Raw genomic sequence first — 18130 nt, 5'->3', positions numbered from 1 at the left:
GCAGAGAAAAGGATAGAGCATTGCTATTTTCTCTTAATTATTCACCTTGCCACAAATCACTCACAAGACCTGTTTCATTTGGCATAACTGTTTAGTTGCTTAAGGACGCAGAAAGTTGTTAGGAGAACCCCTCACAGAGTTACAATTCCCAGCAACGTCAATAGATTGTAGTTCCCAGGATTTGGGGGAGGGGGGAGACATGACTGTAAAAGTGTTATAAGAGTGCTTTAGATGTATGGTGTGGGTGCAACCAAAACCAGCCTTCTCCAACATGGTGCACTCTAAATGTTTTGGACTGCAGTGCCCACTACCTCCAGCCAGCATGGCCAATTGTTAGGCATGATGGGAGTTGTAGTCCAGCAACATTTAGTGGGTATTAGATTGGGTAACAATGAATAAAATGGTGGACTGGCAAAAGCCTTTACAATTCTCTGACATACTTATACCGGGTATATATTGGAGATTCCAAGAAACCAAGAGATCAGTGCAGTTTTGAAATCAATGCTTAAAATCAGTGCAGATTTGGAAGCTGAAAACTTCCTCCTTGATCTCAGACATCATTAAGCAAAATATGGTTACACTAAGTTAAGAAGGTATCCAAATGCATAGTGAACATGCAACTTCCCAGAATATATTGTAGTTATAATGCAATGTTCATGCTTTCTTTTAAGTATCGGAAGAGGAGCATTAGTGTTAATTTCTTGATTTTGTATCGGTTTCTACAGTTACTGCACTGCACTGATGTTTTGTTGGTTTCCTGCTGGTTTATAATTCTGAAAGTGATAACATATGCTCCTATTGCCACTTTTTCCAGTTAGCTAGTACCATTCACCCTACAGTAAATGCTTGCACTAGTTGAATACATTCTTTTAATATCTGCACGGTGATTCAGACCTAAGTTAAGGGCCCTTATCTGAACTGTAAATGTTGCAAAAATTGGTTAACATATTTGAATGTCTTCTGTATTATTAAATAAAGAAAGCAGAGAAAGCGCTGTGAGTAATATGGGACTAAAATATCTAATTATTTACCAGGCTGATATGGAAGTGCTTGTGATTGTGAAACAGTGTCCAACAACTTGGCATTAAGCTATTGTGGCAAGTGTGTTAAAGAGAAATTCAAATCCTCAATTAGGGCTGGACAGGAGAGAATCTTACCCTCAAACATTAATATATTTCTGTTATAATGAGAACCTAGCAAAATAAAACACACACACCTCCATTAATAAATATGTAGACCCAATAATGGAGATACATAAAGCCTTTTTGGGGTGCTATGAACTCCTGTGTTCAACAGCAAAGTGGGTAAGTGAGGGACCACGTAGAGTCTTCCTGGCCTCCCTGTACACTCCTCCCTAACATGTAGAACATGGATGTCTGTGGGGAGGGGAGCATTATATGTTTGTGCAAAGGCTTCCATGGAATTTGAACCTCCCAAAGTTCAAGTGTTCTTTTTCCTCGGTGTTGTTGAACATAGGATCTCATAATGCCAGAATGCAATAAGTTTTTCCAGTGATGCTCTCATTCCTAAAGTTTTCTTTTATACTTATAGAGTTAATGATGACCAGGTTTTACTCTGAAACCCCTGTTCTGTTATGATGGTTTCATTAGTGGCTTATGTTAATAGTAGCTAGAATAAAGTTTGACTTATATATTCACACATAAATTTATGAGGAATATTCACATAGCAATGTCTTGAGTTTCATGGCCCATTAACTATATTTCTTGTCAATACTGAATAATGATTTTGGCATTTTCATATACATACGTCTGTTGTGTAGGAATAGCAATATGCAAGCATACCCAACAGCTTTACAAAGGGGAATGCAGTTTTGTTGTTGCCTTCTCACTAAGTTTAGTTTGGCTGCAATGCTGTTTTCATCGCCCTACTTCATCTCTAGACATAAGTGTTTTTACTTGACATTATGTAAGGTGATAAACCTTTTCCTGCTCTCAAAATTGTCTTCATCATTCTCCTTTGAAAATATTTGTGTTACAATATTCACTGATAATTAGGTATCTGGGTTCCAAAGACATTTGATTTCTGTTGTTGATATTTGACAATATTTACAGCTGATGTGCAGTGAATGGGATTTCATAGTTGACCATATCTGAGGGATGAAAGTTTATGACTATCAAAACTGTCAGCAGATGTTAACAAGTCTAACAAGTGAGGTTCACCATTTTGAGATGAACGTTTCACATTTCAAACAGTGAAATAAGCTCCTTGCTCTCAGAGAAGAAGCCTGTTCCCTGGTGGCCAAGGTAGCTGACCTGGAGAAAGTGAAAGAGACAAAAATGTCCCATGTGACCTTTCATAATGGTGCCATTCCACTCCCACTGTGGCAGTTCCTCTGCTGTCATGGAGAATGAGGGTCTTATGAAAGCTTGAGAAAGTAAAGTGATCTCTTAGAAGAAAACCAGTAGGACCAGGTGCGCAGCCTGGGAGTCATTTTGGACTCACAGCTGTCCATAGAGGCACAGGTTAATTTTGTGTCCAGGACGGCTGTCTACCGGCTCCACCTGGTACGCAGGCTGAGACCTTACCTGCCTGCGGACTGTCTTGCCAGAGTGGTGCATGCTCTGGTTGTCTCCTGCTTGGACTACTGCAATGTGCTCTACATGGGACTACCTTTGGAGGTGACCCGGAAACTGCAATTAATCCAGAATGCGGCAGCTAGATTAGTGACTGCCTCCTCCTCTCCAATTATTTCCCAACTTTCCCCCTCATCTTCCTCTGAGCTGTAACCTCCCTCAAACCTCTGTTGTAATGCTGAACTGTCTTCTTCTTCTCTGGAAGCATCAGGCTGTGGAGGCAGTCTCCACTATTCCTCCTCTGCCCAGTCCCTGACACGCTACCTAGATGATCAGAGGCAGTAATGCTTCTGAATACCAGTTGCTGGAAACCACATGAAATGAAAGTGTTATTGTGTTATAAAGTGGTGCATGCTCTGGTTATCTTCTGCTTGGACTACTGCAATGCGCTCTACGTGGGGCTACCTTTGTAGGTGATCTGGAAACTACAACTAATCCAGAATGCAACAGCTAGACTGGTGACTGGGAGTGGCTGCCGAGACCATATAACACCAGTCCTGAAAGACCTACATTGGTTCCCAGTATGTTTCCGAGCCCAATTCAAAGTGTTGGTGCTGACCTTTAGGGCCCTAAATGTCCTCGGCCCAGTATACCTGAAGGAGCGTCTCCACCCCTATCGTTCTGCCCGGGCACTGAGGTCCAGTGCCAAGGGCCTTTGGCGGTTCCCTCACTACGAGAAGCAAAGTTACAGGGAACCGGGCAGAGGGCCTTCTCAGTAGTGGCGCCTGCCCTGTGGAACGCCCTCCCATCAGATGTCAAAGAAATAAACAACTATCAGACTTTTAGAAGACATTTGAAGGCAGTCCTGGTTAGGGAAGCTTTTAATATTTGATGAATCATTGTATTTTAGTATTCTGCTGGAAGCCACCCAGGGTGGCTGGGGAAACCGAGCCCGATGGGTGGGGTATAAATATTATTACCGGTAATAATAATAATAATAATTTATTATTTATACCCCATCCATCTGGCTGAGTTTCCCCAGCCACTCTGGGCGGCTCCCAATCAGTGTTAAAAACAGTACAGCATTACATATTAAGAACTTCCCTGAACAGGGCTGCAGTATTATTATTATTATTATTATTATTATTATTATTATTATTATTATTATTATTTTACTCAGGTCCCACTTGGGAGCTTCCCAAAGGCATGCAGTTGGCCACTGTGAGAACAGGATAGGCCATTGGCCTAATCCAACAGACACTTCTTATATTCTTATATGTTTACACTGTATGGTGACTTGTTGTCTGGTACAAAGGTTGTGGGTGTCCCCCTTTCTCCCCTTTTCACCATAGGCTGTGCAGGGGAGGCAGGAAGCAAGTGCCTCCTGAACAAGAAGTCTCCACCCCACTTGCCTTTTCATTGCTGGGCTCTATCATTAACATATACAGTTATTTTTCTTTCAGAGATCTTAACATGTGAGCCACAACTTTCCCATCTAAAAATATACTCTGTCCCTTCTCCCCCCCCCCCATTTCTTTATGGTGCTGCCACTGCTTTTAACTAAAAAAAAAATAAAGCCCTAAATGTAGTAACCAAAAATGTTGCATCAGCCCTACAATAATTTTGCTTGCCCTTTTCTCAACCTTTCCCACTGTTCTCAAATTCAAAGAAAGGAAACTAAACCCATTAGTGCTGTACTTTGAACTTCGCACTGCTTCGGGAAGTGGGCACAAAATATCCATCTAACAGCCACTGTCTTAGTTGACTTTGGCAACAGTGACAGCAAAGAGAGCTCTATCACCTTTCACCCTTCTCCTGTAGTGTTTGGAATACTACTACAGACGTCCAAGTATCTTTGCAAGCCTCTGTGCTGATGAACAGATGTTTAAACAACTAAAACACTTGTTGATATCGTCCCACTGAAGTCAGTCATTGGTCAGGGACTTCCATACATTTGTCTAAGTAAAGAGCACATTCCCCCCCCCCCCCCGAGGCAACATATAAATAAAAGCACTTCATCAGGTGATGAGGCTAACTTGTGCTACTTCTACAAGATGAACATGCTATTGTTTTATTCATGTTGAAGTGTAAAAGCATTTTGAATGAGCAGTGCATTAATGAAGGGACAATTTCATGCAAAATGTCTCGCAATTACTTTTTCTAGGAAGAGGATATGGCATAGGATGCATCTCTTTGAATGTCTGTTTAAGAATGAATTATGATGATTACCTTCACATTTAAGGGACGTTCCTTTGATCTAAAATGGGAAAATAAGACAGAGGAACTATTGTCACCGCCCATCATTTTCCATAGCAGAATGTAACTTAATGTTTGTTAGAACTCTTAATATGCAGCTCCTCAGTTCCAGTGTACTTTCCATACCCAATTTCATTAGTGAGTGGGATAGCAAAAGCTGCAGTAAACGAGGAAGGATTTATCTTTTCAAATCCCTGCTCTGTATCTGATGCTTTGAAATCCTCCGCACAGCATTTTAACCTCATGATTCCATGGTAATGATGTTGTGCGTTCCTCTGAGATACGTTTAATCTTCCCTCCTAGATAGGTTCTTGGCTTGACACTGCAATATCAGATGAGCTGAATAGAAGAAGTATGCATTCTGAGCAGAATGGCATATCAAATAGAGTGTATTTTTGCCCTAACATTGCCTAAACATCTGATTTCACAAGTCAGCTATCAAGCGGAGCTGAGCACAGGAGTGTTGCTCAAGAACTTTGCTGAATAATGGAAATGCTTATAATATATGCCATGTTTCATATGTATTGCCCAATATCTTGGTGGTGGCATAAATAATTGGCAAGAGAAGATTCCAATATACATTTAAACCCCCAAAAGCCAGGCAGATGTTTCCCCAGTAACAAGAATTTTGAATTCACAATGAACCACGGATATAAAAGTTCTACATCAAACATCAGTGTAGGTGTTTGCAGAAATAAGTACTTATTTTTGTGTGAGTTTCAGGTCCAGTGTTCCATTGTGTCATTGATGTCTTCCAATTACTTAGAAAACTAATCAGGGCTGCGTAGGCACACACACACAAACACACACACACACACACACGTCAGGAAACTGAGCCCACCAATATACATGCTGGGAGGGAAAAATAGATGGCATGCTTCTTTCCACATCACACACAAAAATACAGACTCCTGTATAGAAGACTGGCTCTAAATGTATGCAAAGGTAACTCAAGAATTGGTTTCCCAGTAAGGCCAAAAGCACAGTTCTGCATTGCAGCTCTGACTCCCCAGAAACTATTCCAATTCTCTCCAACTAGTGAATGACAGAATAGAATGTTGTTTGCATTAAGTGTAAATGAGTATTACAAAAAATGAACTTGGAGGGGGTAAAAAAATAAGCTCAGGAATACCATTTGTGGCTTCATTGTAAGATAAGCTGTCAGCAACCAATCCTGAAGTGTATATGCTACAAGTCAATGAATAAACACTTGCAAAGCCCAGTCCCATCAAGCAATAAACAAGAGAATTCTGCCATGAAAAGAAAGATGATGGTGCAAGTCAAACAAAATTAGAATCAACAGTAATGTGGAGTTTGAATATGGGATGTGCGAAACCTTCCCTTGTATTTCCACTGAGGTTTTCTACCTTGCCAAAAGTGAAACTGCATATTTGGGACAGTTCTCTGCCATCACAGTTAAATGTAATTTTCTCTGGGGACAGGATTTTATCTGTGGTTAGTTTGCATACTAATTCTCACACTGGTTCACATTCTAGGAAGTGTGGGGTGGGGGGTGGCTCTGAAATGATCCAGAGGCAATTTAGCCTGTGGTCCTTTGCCCTCATTGCTAAAAATAGGAAGGAGGAAGAGGAGGAGGAGAAAAAATGTGTGGGGAGAGAAGTAGGATGGTCCTAGGTCCATGTGAAACAACAACAAGAAGAGTTTGGATTTGATATCCTGCTTTATCATTACCTGAAGAAGTCTCAAAGCAGCTAACATTCTCCTTTCCCTTCCTCCCCCACAACAAACACTCTGTGAGGTGAGTGGGGCTGAGAGACTTCAGAGAAGTGTGACTAGCCCAAGGTCACCCAGCAGCTGCATGTGGAGGAGCGGAGATGCGAACCCGGTTCCCCAGATTACGAGTCTACCGCTCTTAACCACTACACCACACTGAGATGGCACCCCACCTCTGCCTGCCTCACTTTGAGCGAGGCATTCTTCGGCACACATATTCTCCATTTAAAGTGCTGGCTAGGTTTCCACTATGCACTGTGCTGGCTGGTTGCTCCTTGTCATTGTTCCTTATCAATTTGATCAGAGTGCTGTGGCTTATCCTTGTTCCCCATACAAGTGCTGACCATCTTGCTGTTGCTGCTTATCAGTGTTACCCATTAAAGTGCTTAACACTTTGCCATTGTGTATGGTGTCAGGATTTATTTATTTTTTAAAAAAAATATCTTTTACTCAAGATTGGACTATTGCAATTTTCTCTTTATTCTGGCCATTGGTTTAGTTCAGCAACATTTTAGACAAGTCACTTTCCCTCCCTTCCTGCCCTCCTTTCATCAGCTGCAATAACTGGCTCCTTGTTGCTCCATCTATCTGCCTCCATCCATTTCTCTCTTTTTTCATCTTGCTTTGCACTAAAAAGTGCTCAAGGTGACTTAGAGGATTACCAAAAAAATGGGGGGGGGGGGAATGAAAGAAGAATAAAAAACACAACAGCACAAAATTATACGAAAAAGTAAAAACAGAGACACTGCAAGATAAAGACATCAGATTAATGGACCAGGGAGCCTGGCAAGCCAACTTCTGTCTATTAGATTCTGTTAGGCACTCTGGGCACCTTCACAAAGAGGGAGAAAGTGGGATCAATAGATCAATAGATATGCACTTACTTTGACATAGATATAGATATCTGCCCACTTGACTGCTTCAGCCTGCAGAACCGTCACTGGTACATGTGCCACATAACATGTGCCACTATAACAAATCAAACTTTTATAGTGTGATGGATTCTACATTTTGGAACTCCTTGCCTACTGACACCAGAGAGGACTTTCACTGTCCTCTTTTGGGCATCTGCTTAAAACACTGTTTAGGCAAGCCTGACCAGACACTAGATGTTGATGTATTTTAATCCCTTTTGCTGTCACTTTTCCTTTTTTAAAAAAAAAGTTTGTAATGTTTTTTGACTATTTTTATTGATATTTTTAATATTCCTTGTAAACCACTCAGAACTTTTGCTACAATCAAGGGGGGTATGCATTTTGTTATATAAAGAAACAGATAAAGTAGATAAAATAAGCATAGGTGAAGCTGTGAAGTCTTCACTCAGGCAATGAAAAAACACTTGTAGTTATTTAGCCTTACTTTTAATGACTCTCAGTTGAGCCTCAGGAAATTCTACAGAAGCTGTTCAAGAGAGGTTCCCTGTGGACTGTACCCCAAGTTGCCTTGTTTCTTACACCATGCTTTCTTTAGAACCCAGCCATACATTACTGGGTAGATGTGGCAGCTGCTATTTTGAGATCTGCTAACTCTGGCATGGGGAGAGATCACAATGGTCAGGTGACTCACATTTGCAGACATTTACTAGTGTCTGCTTTTGGATTTTTGCCAGTGTGGTGTCAACCAGAAGTTGATGGACTACAACAACTATCATCCGTAGCCACTGGCCATACTGGTTGGCACTGATGGGAGTTGTAGGCCATCTGCAGAACACTACACTAGACTGATGACTGAGAGCAACCACTGAGACCATACAACACTGGTCCTGAAAGATCTACATTGTCTCCCAGTAAATTTACAAGCACAATTAAAAGTGTTGGTGCTGAGCTTTAAAACCCTAAATGGCCTTGGCCCAGTATACCTGAAAGAGTGTTTCGACCCCTATCGTTCAGCCTGGACACTGAGGTCCAGCGCTGAGGGCCTTCTGGCAGTTCCCTCCTTCCAAGATGTGAGGTTACAGGGAACCAGGCAGAGGGCCTTCTCAGTAGTGGTTCCGGCCCTGTGGAACACCCTCCCATCTGATGTCAAAGAAATAAGCAACTATCTGACTTTTAGAAGATATCTGAAGGCAGCCCTGTATAGTGAAGTTTTTAATGTATGATGTTTTATTGTGTTTTTAATATTCTGTTGGGTGCCGCCCAGAATGGCGCAGAGTATAAATATATTATTATTATTATTATTATTATTATTATTATTATTATTAATTATTATTATTATTATTATTACTACACTATCTACCCTCATGCTATAGCTTTTGGCAGGCGTAGAAAACCAATTTTTTACCCCTCTCAAGAACTACATTCTCTTGACAACATTTCAGGGGTCACATAACAGTGATCAGTGAATTTGGCCAAAAACAAAACTTAGTGGAGCAATGGAGGTGATGTTTGCCTTTCTACAGTAGGTTGTATTCCATCCACACAAACTCCAGAGGTTGTTACGCACATTTACACACAGATACCTTCTAGGCAAGCAAGAGACTTTATCACAGTTCAAGGAAACATTCCAGTTAGGTAAAAGCACACAAGGAGGATGTGGAGCAGACCCAGTGAGGAGTGTATCCTGGAGAGAAGTCTGGGCATCATAAAGAGGGTGTGCCCCATCTCTGGATTAAGACCAAAACAGATATTATTTATGCATTGCTCATTGGGTGTTTTCTTTCTTAAAATGTAGCATGTGGTGTGTGACTGAATCCACTGCTATTTGCATTGACAGTGAAGCTCCCATTTGTGCAGATGGGAGCTTCTATCCCAATGCAAATAGCAGCCATGGAGGACCAGTCTAGATTGGAGTAATGGCAGATGATAAAGATGCCACCCCACATGGCACAGTCCTGATTTGGACCAGGGGCCCCATAACTGTTGCTGTTTTTAACACAATGTCCAATTAGTATTGTCATGTCTGTTTGGGCCTTTAGTTCTCCTTTAGAATGTTAATTTATCCTGGGCTGAAGAATGCCAATTCAGCAGAGAAAATGATCACTCTTTTATGCCATATTAATTGCATGCTGCTCTTCAGGCAACAGCAGTACTACACATTTTCTTTTATAGTAGGTCAAAACTCATAGATGGCTAGGAAATGAAACCATGTTGCTTTTTAAAAAGATGTGCTATAATTATTGGTCCGGATAGGTTTTGATTTTTATTCTTAAGAAAAGAATATGGGAGCAGAGCTGCGACTTATAAAATGTGAAGGCTGAATATAAGGGGATCATGGCAGGCATGCTTCATCAAGAGGTGAAAAATGTTTGGCACCAAAGCAAAGCAATGCTAAAAGGGGGATTATACTTAAGACCTTATTTTATCCTAGGTGCATCTGAGGCTAGTCATTTAGTAAAATGAGAAAAGATGGGTGCTTACTGGAAAAAGATTCAGCTGAGTCCTTCAGTTGTGCATATTGTTATTAATGATAAAACAGTAGGTAGCATTGCTAATAGAATAAAGGGGGAAATCAAATTCACTTTGCCCTAGAGCAGCTGCAAACAAAGGTGAGAATATAATATTACTTACACATGGTGAATTATCGCACACACAAAATTCAGTGTTTCCTTTTCATGGTATATTCACTGCTTCAGCTGAACCAAGGATTCTCTATAAAACGCCTCACTTTCACACAGTTCTAAAAATACTGTGTTGCCTTTTTCAAAGTTCATTTCTTCATTTTATTTTTTTTAAGTGTGTGTGTGTGTGAGAGAGAGAGAGAGAGAGAGAGAGAGAGAGAGAGAGAGAGAGATGGGATGGAGAAGCAATTCAATTCCATTCACTTTTCAAGGTGAACCTACCTAATTCTCACTTTCTGAAACAATAGGTGAAGCAAAACATAGACAACCTTTTAAATTCACACTTCTCTGAATTTTGCAGTTCTCCAGCCAGGTAATGTTTGCAAAACAAGCACGTGCTAGGGCAAAGCGTGCATCTAAATGCAAACATTAGTGAACACAGCCGACTAAAGTGTTTTAGACAAAACTGTATACTAATGTGTATATTGGGAGGGGGAATGCACTAAAAAGCTGATGGGTTTTCAGGAGCATTTCTTTTTTAGGTAAACTGATATGGAAACGTGAATAGCTGAGCTGAAGATTGCAAAAATGATAAACTGAGAGAAACCAAAATTGACAATATTCTCTCTCTCTCTACATATATAGAGCTCTCTTTCAGATTAGTTCAGTGTCTTTGTTGCTCTTCTGTTTTATTTCTTGGCCTTTTTATTGTGAAATTTGGAGGAGAAGAAGAGTTTGGATTTGATATCCCACTTTATCACCACCTGAAGGAGTCTCAAAGCGGCTAACAACCTCCTTTCCCTTCCTCCCCCACAACAAACACTGTGAGGTGAGTGGGGCTGAGAGGCTTCAATGAAATGTGAATAGCCCAAGGTCACCCAGCAGCTGCATGTGGAGGAGTGGAGACAGGAACACAGTTCACCAGATTACAAGTCTATCACTCTTAACAACTACACCACACTGGAGTTATCCTCAATATTAGTTTTACCATTTCTCTAGTTTCTTTCATGCACACTGCGGTCTCCCAAATGGAATCTTTGAGTCATCAAGTTATTAATATCAAGACACTGCTCATGTGAGGAGTCTTAGGGTGCTGATAACAATGCAGCTGCATTTAGCATTTGTAGTTTGAAGGAGTGGACTGTTAGCAGCTGGTGGGTGAGTGAGCAGTGAGGACCTGTGTATGTCCTTTGGTCCCTGTAGCCTCACTAGCTAGGGCTAGTCTGGTAGAGATCTGGAGAACAGTGATTCAACTGACCCACAGCTGAATCAGATAAATAGTCTAGAGTGACTATGCTCCTTAAGGGATGAGGCAAGAGAGAAATGTTTAGTCTTATAGCAGGAAAACACCGATTTAGCCCCCTCACCCTCTTTTTTACATAAAAAATAAAAATGGATAATTCACATGGATAATCAACAAGCATATAGAACGAAGGTATTCACTCTGCCTTGTGCTGTAGATGGTGAACACCATATGGTTCAGCACTTTTGATCAGAAGTCTTTATGGAAATGAGTCTCCTCACACAGCAAATGGTCCAGTGTGCACCACAACTTATTTTATTGTCTTTTTCCCCAGGAAGAGCAAAAATATTTACAATATAAAGAATTGATTATGTTCTTATATCAGCACAACAACTGATTGCTCAAAAACGTGGGGGGGGGGACTGGATGATCTACACCTATACCTGTGGAGACAAAAAGTGTGGACAATCACATTAATGGATGCAGCTTACCAAATGCCAGAAAGCCCTGTATCGTGAACACAGGTTACTTTATAGAAACGGCAGCCCTTCATTAATCTTCTCAGCTGATAATCCTACAACATGGTCATCCTCTGAACACTCATCTGCAACTTTGGAACATGTATTGTTAAAAATACTATCCCATCCCAACTTGGGGGGGGGGGCAGGGAGGGATTATGGATATTTGTTATTGCAATCTGTTGGTGTGCATTTTTATCTGTATAATTTTGAAAACTAAATATAAATATAAAAGGAGGCATTTATTTAGCAATATTGATATACTGCTTAATATTTTAAAGTGGCTTGCAGAAAACGCTATGAAGTATTAAATAAAATAGCAACAAAAACAGACTTTGCAAACATCAAGCATAATAAAATTATCATATGAGAATAAAAGAGCCTGCTGGATCAGGCCAATGGCCAACCAGATGCAGGATTTGAGGACAATAAACTCTCCTCTGAAGTTACCATCAGTTGGTACTCAGAAGCATACTGCCTTCAACCATGGAGGCAGAACATCAAGATAGAGGGGCAATGTTAACAAAAATGGCAAGGGAAGAAAAACTAACATAGGGTAAGCCAATAAGATGTAGCCATGGAAGGGGGTCATCAAGTCTACAGTGGGGAGCATAACACCCCTCCCTGCCTACAAGAACAATATGCTTGAAAAGAACTTATGGAAGAAGAGTAGATGGTCCAAATGGAAATGTCTATGGCTGACACAATTAACGGGAAATATGATACAATGCTTTTCCTCTGGGTCATGCAACTGGTCACAATCTGGCTCCAAATCCATCTGGACTAGTGGTTCTTCCCAGCAGGTGCCTGGTCTTTAGGAAATCAGCTAGAAGGAATAGGTCACCAGCCACCCATTTTCAGAAGTATCACATGTGCCTACATCACATAAAAATGTTGTCAATATAATTATCACTGATAGGAAATTCCAACAAAAATGGTCAGAGGTGACAAAGGTCATGCAAATCGTGTTTCCTTTTTACCCTTGAGGTCAAAGGTGAATCACAGCAGGGAATAATGACAGCAAGGAGAAAAATTGCCATGTTGAAACTTTGCCATATCTGCACTGAAAGTGAAGTTTGGGGGCTGGAGATTGGCAATTCTCATCTTCTTCTTTGTGGAAAAAAAATGTATGACACCTGCAAAAAACAAAATGGTATGACTTTTTAAAAAATTACTACCACTTCTAATGGCTGCTTAAGGTTGTTTGAAATTGATATAAAGAAGGCATTAACGAAGAAGTAACTTTGGTTCTCTCAGAAGCCACTGATTGGCAGGATTTTAGCTGTGTGTGTGTACCTCAGGTGTATTGTTAAGAAATAGATAACATAATCACTCCAAACTATCCAGACACCATGAGCGCACAAGCAGACTTTCCACCCACATATCCCTAGCCAAATTTCATCAACCTGTTGCATATAAGATATTTTGAACTATAATTTGCATCTGTCCTAGCAGGCATGGGCATGATGGTTGGAACTGATGGGAATTGTCCAAAACATCTGGAGGATGTTAAGTTGGCACATGCAGTATCCATTTGTGTGGGTGGTTCCACATGCAGCTACGAATGTATAGCTGGATATCCTGTCTCTGTGGGCCCAAAGTGTCTCGCTAGATCAGAATATTTCTCTCTCTCTCTCTCTCTCTCTCTCTCTCTCTCTCTCTCTCTCTCACACACACACACACACACACACACAGAGTATATATAGGATATCTTTGAAATATGTTGTTTAAGCAGGAACAGTCTGCACAGCTTTTTAAATGACGAAATTTCTTTTCTTTTTGTTTTCTCCATGTTTGGAAGACTTATCAGATACTTAATAAAGCAAATTGAAGCAATATGTAAGATGTTAATGAGACGCAAAAGTTGCATACAGTTGGTTGTAATTCACTTTATGGCAGCATAAATTGGGAGCTGCTCCAAACACAGCAATAAAAGTATTTTTATAATTCCAAAAGGGGAAAAAAATCAATATACACAAAATTCTAAAGATTAAATGAGAAATCAATATATAATTAGTCACACATTCCTGGTACAATTGGTATTAGAATCTAACAATTACACATGCTGAGTTTCCAGAGAAGCTCTTACTGGAGTTCTTTCTTTCTTTTTCTTTTTTGAGATGGAAAAATACATTTGCAATTTATATTTGTTTAAGTCCTTTTATTCCAGTAATTATAGACATGAACATTTAGAAATGTTTTTATTCCTTTCCTTATTATCATAAGTTTTAACAAACAACTTCACTCTGTCATGCTTCATACTTCCTTAATTCTGTCGGCCTTCAACACAAGAGACTCAAAAATGCCTGTGTTGCCAGAGAGCAACCACCATTTTGTGTGTTCTGTCACAATCACAATCAGTTTCTATTTTGTATGGAAGTAATGGCTGAAACAATGTAGCAGAGTAGGAAGTCAAGATGTGTTGCGGACTCCTGCACTCTGCTTTCATGGTACCAGTTTATCAAATGTTTGTGGGATATTCATTGACTTTTGGGGGGCTCAGCAAAAAAAACAACCAAGAATTTTTGGGTTATCTTAATTATGAGGTGGCAGAAGGTTTCCTTCATTCACTTCACCATGAGAAAAGGAACATTGTTGCTGCTTCAAGGGGCAGTGTGATGGTTGCTTTTTGATTGTGATATTTTTTTGTTGGGTATATTGTCACTTTATGGTGTAGGATCATTCCCAGGTGACTTGTTGAGGGGAGAAAGATGCCTGCCTGCTTCAGCCACAACTCAAGCGTGGGTGTCATTATGCAGCAGGTGTGCCAAATTGAATGGAATATTGTGGGGGCCCAGGTAAGCCTCACCCTGCATAATGGATCACATGACACAGTGCACAGATACCATTTGTATGAGAACGCTCACCAACTTTGGGAGAACCCAGTCCCCTCAAATAATTTATTGTGGGGGCTGAAGCCACCATGGCCACTAGGCCTTGGCTCCTATGTTATGCACCCCCACTTCCAGCGGACAGCCAGTAAAGCCTTGCTGCAGCCAAGGAAATACCTTCATTTTACTTTCTTTTTTGATAGCATAAGGCAAAGGATCTCTGTTGCAGAGCTCATTCCTGCTAACTTTACAAATCCTGCTCCCTTTCCCCTGAAAAACAAAACAAAACTCAAGAATCTCAATACAGCCTTCTCAGCTGCATCACTTTTCATCAGCCCTCTATCTCCCAAATGTCGGACAGCCTTCACAATTATCCAGTAAATTGCTATGTTTTCCCATTTCAGAGGAAATGCTCTGATTTTATTTCTAAATGCTTTGCTGAGTATTGAATATATGGACACTCAGCTGCTTTGACTAAATGACTAGAAGTTACGCATGTATTCTGGTAAGCATTCTAGTTTCCATGCCAGCTCTATAGAGCCATGGTCATTCCCTGGGGTGGTCTAACACATTTTGCTTCATAAGGTGAGCAAATCGTACCCTCTAATTCCAGACCAAGATGCCTAGGGCCAAAGGAAGCAAAACTTAACTGGGCTCCTGAGGCAGAAAATCCCAGACATACCGTTCTCTCTTCATGACAGTTAGAAGGACAATAATAACCATTTATATAACTGATAGTTTGCTACCCTTTCATGACACCCATGATTGCCTGACATGACCTCTTCACTTTACCAAACAGTAGGGCTGGCTTTGTTTCCCAAGCCAAATTCTGCCAATGATTCAGATTCCAGAAGGACTTGGTCTTCGGTAAGAAGTTTACTGAGGAGCTTGTATCTACACAGAAGACATGTGTGCTGAGCACACATGGTGGTGCCTGGTTAGCAGGTAAAATCTGGCAGTGGCTTATCAGGATTGACTGCCTACCTGTGTGTTTCTAAGCTGAGTTCAAACTGATGATCGCTATCTTGAAAGCTCTAAGTGGCCTGGAAGCAGGATATCTTAAATACTGCTTCCTCTTACATGAGCCAGTTCATTCACTTAGAAAGGAAACTGAATTAAGATGAAAATGAGTATCAGTGATGTGTGATCTGTTCTTGGCTCCATTTGGAACTGGCTCAGTATTAAGAAGATTTCTCAGTGAGCTTTTGTATTTTCTGAGAGTTTCCTCTCAGCTCACACTGTAGAAACATGTGCTAATGGTACCATGTATGCTTCACATGTAATGATTTTGGAAAACAGAAATCTGATTAAGGACAAAATACTTGGGCAGCATTTGTAATATGATGCTTAGCCTACATGACCAGAAGAAAAAAATACCTTATTGTATTAACCCCTTTTAAATTCTATAGCAGACATAGTAGCTACTCTAGCAGCAAAAGTCTTCATTCATTGTATGACTGTGAAGCCGGTTGAGGTCAGGTCACTGCAATACTTCCCTTCCCCCTTTTAAGGAAAACACTGCTTAAAATAATATAAACATATTGTGTGGGTATCTAGCCTTTAGAGTTCAAATTAACTAAGATGTAAATGAAATGCATTGAAAGTTGCCAGCAGGTATGAATTATTTAACAAAGACAAATCCTATCAAGCTAAAAAAAAAAAAAATCCTGTCTCTTTTATATTAAAATCTATGTACTTGCACAACCTCATGAAATTTTAATACACCCTGTCTTACTTTTATAACTAGGTTCCAAATCACTACTGTGATTTTGAGTCAATGGCTGCCTCTACCAAAATAGGCAGGCATTTTGTATTAAACAGTATTCAAATAGGATGGGAGAGTAGGACTCGTATTGTTAGGTAATGGTTCTTTTATCCACATTTTATCTCCATCCTATAAATTTTATACTTTAGATTATGTGCCTCCCAATAGATCTTTCTATAAGAGATCTCTATAAATCTTCAGCCATTCACCACTAAGAAAATGTATCTGCCATTTGTATTGTTTTATTGTTGCCCTGCAGTACAGGCCTGACACTGGCAAGAGGGGGCCCTCTCTCCAGCACATAAAGAAATGCTAGGTTCTTATGTTTAAACAAATAGGTTTCTTACATTTTTTATGGCTGTCGTATTGATTTCATAGGCACGGCTACCATAAGTTCATGTATATGTATAGCAAAACTCCACAACACTTTCATTATTTTCATCAGCTTCATAAGCCAGTACTGAGCATGTACTGGAAGAAAAAGAGAAGTATTAAGTAGACATCACCGCTCCCCTTCCCTCTTTGGCAGTAAAAGTTGCTTTGAATTATTCTGTAATGACATGGAAACATCTATTTTTCATTCTCTCAAAAAAGCATCTGTGTGGTACCTTGTGCCAAACATTCTTGGAAAGGATCGTGTCTTTGCTACAGCCGTGTTTCAAAATTGCTCCATAAGTCATGAGTTATTGAGTCATATCTAAATCTTGGAGTAAAAAGGTAGATTCATTCTTTTGAGATATATGTGTGTATGCTTTGAGATATAGGAGTATTCAGTCTCGCTTTCACAGTAATAGATGTGGAAAAAAATCTTGCTGCTCGCTAGAGTACAAGACGTCATATTTCACAATTATGGTATAAACAGAGAACTACTTAGCAAGCCTGCAAGGAACTGTCTGTAAAAGATGGCTTTATAAAGTTTTAAGTGAAGAGGAACCCCCTACATCACCGGAGTTTAGGCTTTTCTTTATTCTTTTGGACAAAAATTCATTTTATAAAGGAAAGATTTCTTAGCGCTTTTTTACATATGCATATATACCATCAGCACTTTTATTTAACCACACCGCCATGTCTGTGTCCCAAAGTGCCATTTACATTCTATTTGAACATCAGTTCTACAAGTCTACAACCAGAGGTTCTAAGAATGCCAGGGCAATCCCTTTACTCAGGGGGTCTGCCTGGTGAAACACTAATACCCTAAGGGAACAGAGACTCGTCTCATCATAAGAATCCTTAGATCTGTTTTTCACAGACACAAACAAAGTCAACGCCATTTCTTAACTCCACTGAACTTCTTGCATGGAATTAATATACAACTCAATCCTCCTTGAACATTTAGCCTTCATTCTTCAGATTCTCTTCCACAAAACCCAATCCTTTTTGGTGAGGTTTTATCACTTCTATTACAGCATCTCCTTCTCCCTTTTACACACACACAGACACACACACACACACACATGAAATCACATGCATGCACACAGGACTAATTCCCTGCTTTGCTTTTAGCTCTGACCCAGTCCCATTCATAGCTAGTGTTACAAGCCACCACCGCCTCTTCATCTTGGTGCCTTGTGTCACTCAGCACCCTTTCAGACACACCCATCATTACAGTGCGGCTTTGTGCACACAGGATCTAATGACAGGTAGCTATGCCTTTCCCCTGCAGCTGGTATGAGGCAACTTTGGCCCTCCTAGTGTTGCTGAACTCCAACTCCTAACATCTCTGGACACTGAATATGCTATTTAGGGCTGATAG

The sequence above is a fragment of the Podarcis melisellensis genome (assembly GCF_964234715.1).
Source record: "Podarcis melisellensis genome assembly, chromosome: 4".
In the NCBI taxonomy this organism is placed as follows: Eukaryota; Metazoa; Chordata; class Lepidosauria; order Squamata; family Lacertidae; genus Podarcis; species Podarcis melisellensis.
The sequence above is the reverse complement of the archived record's forward strand: the minus strand, read 5'-3'. Positions refer to the sequence as shown.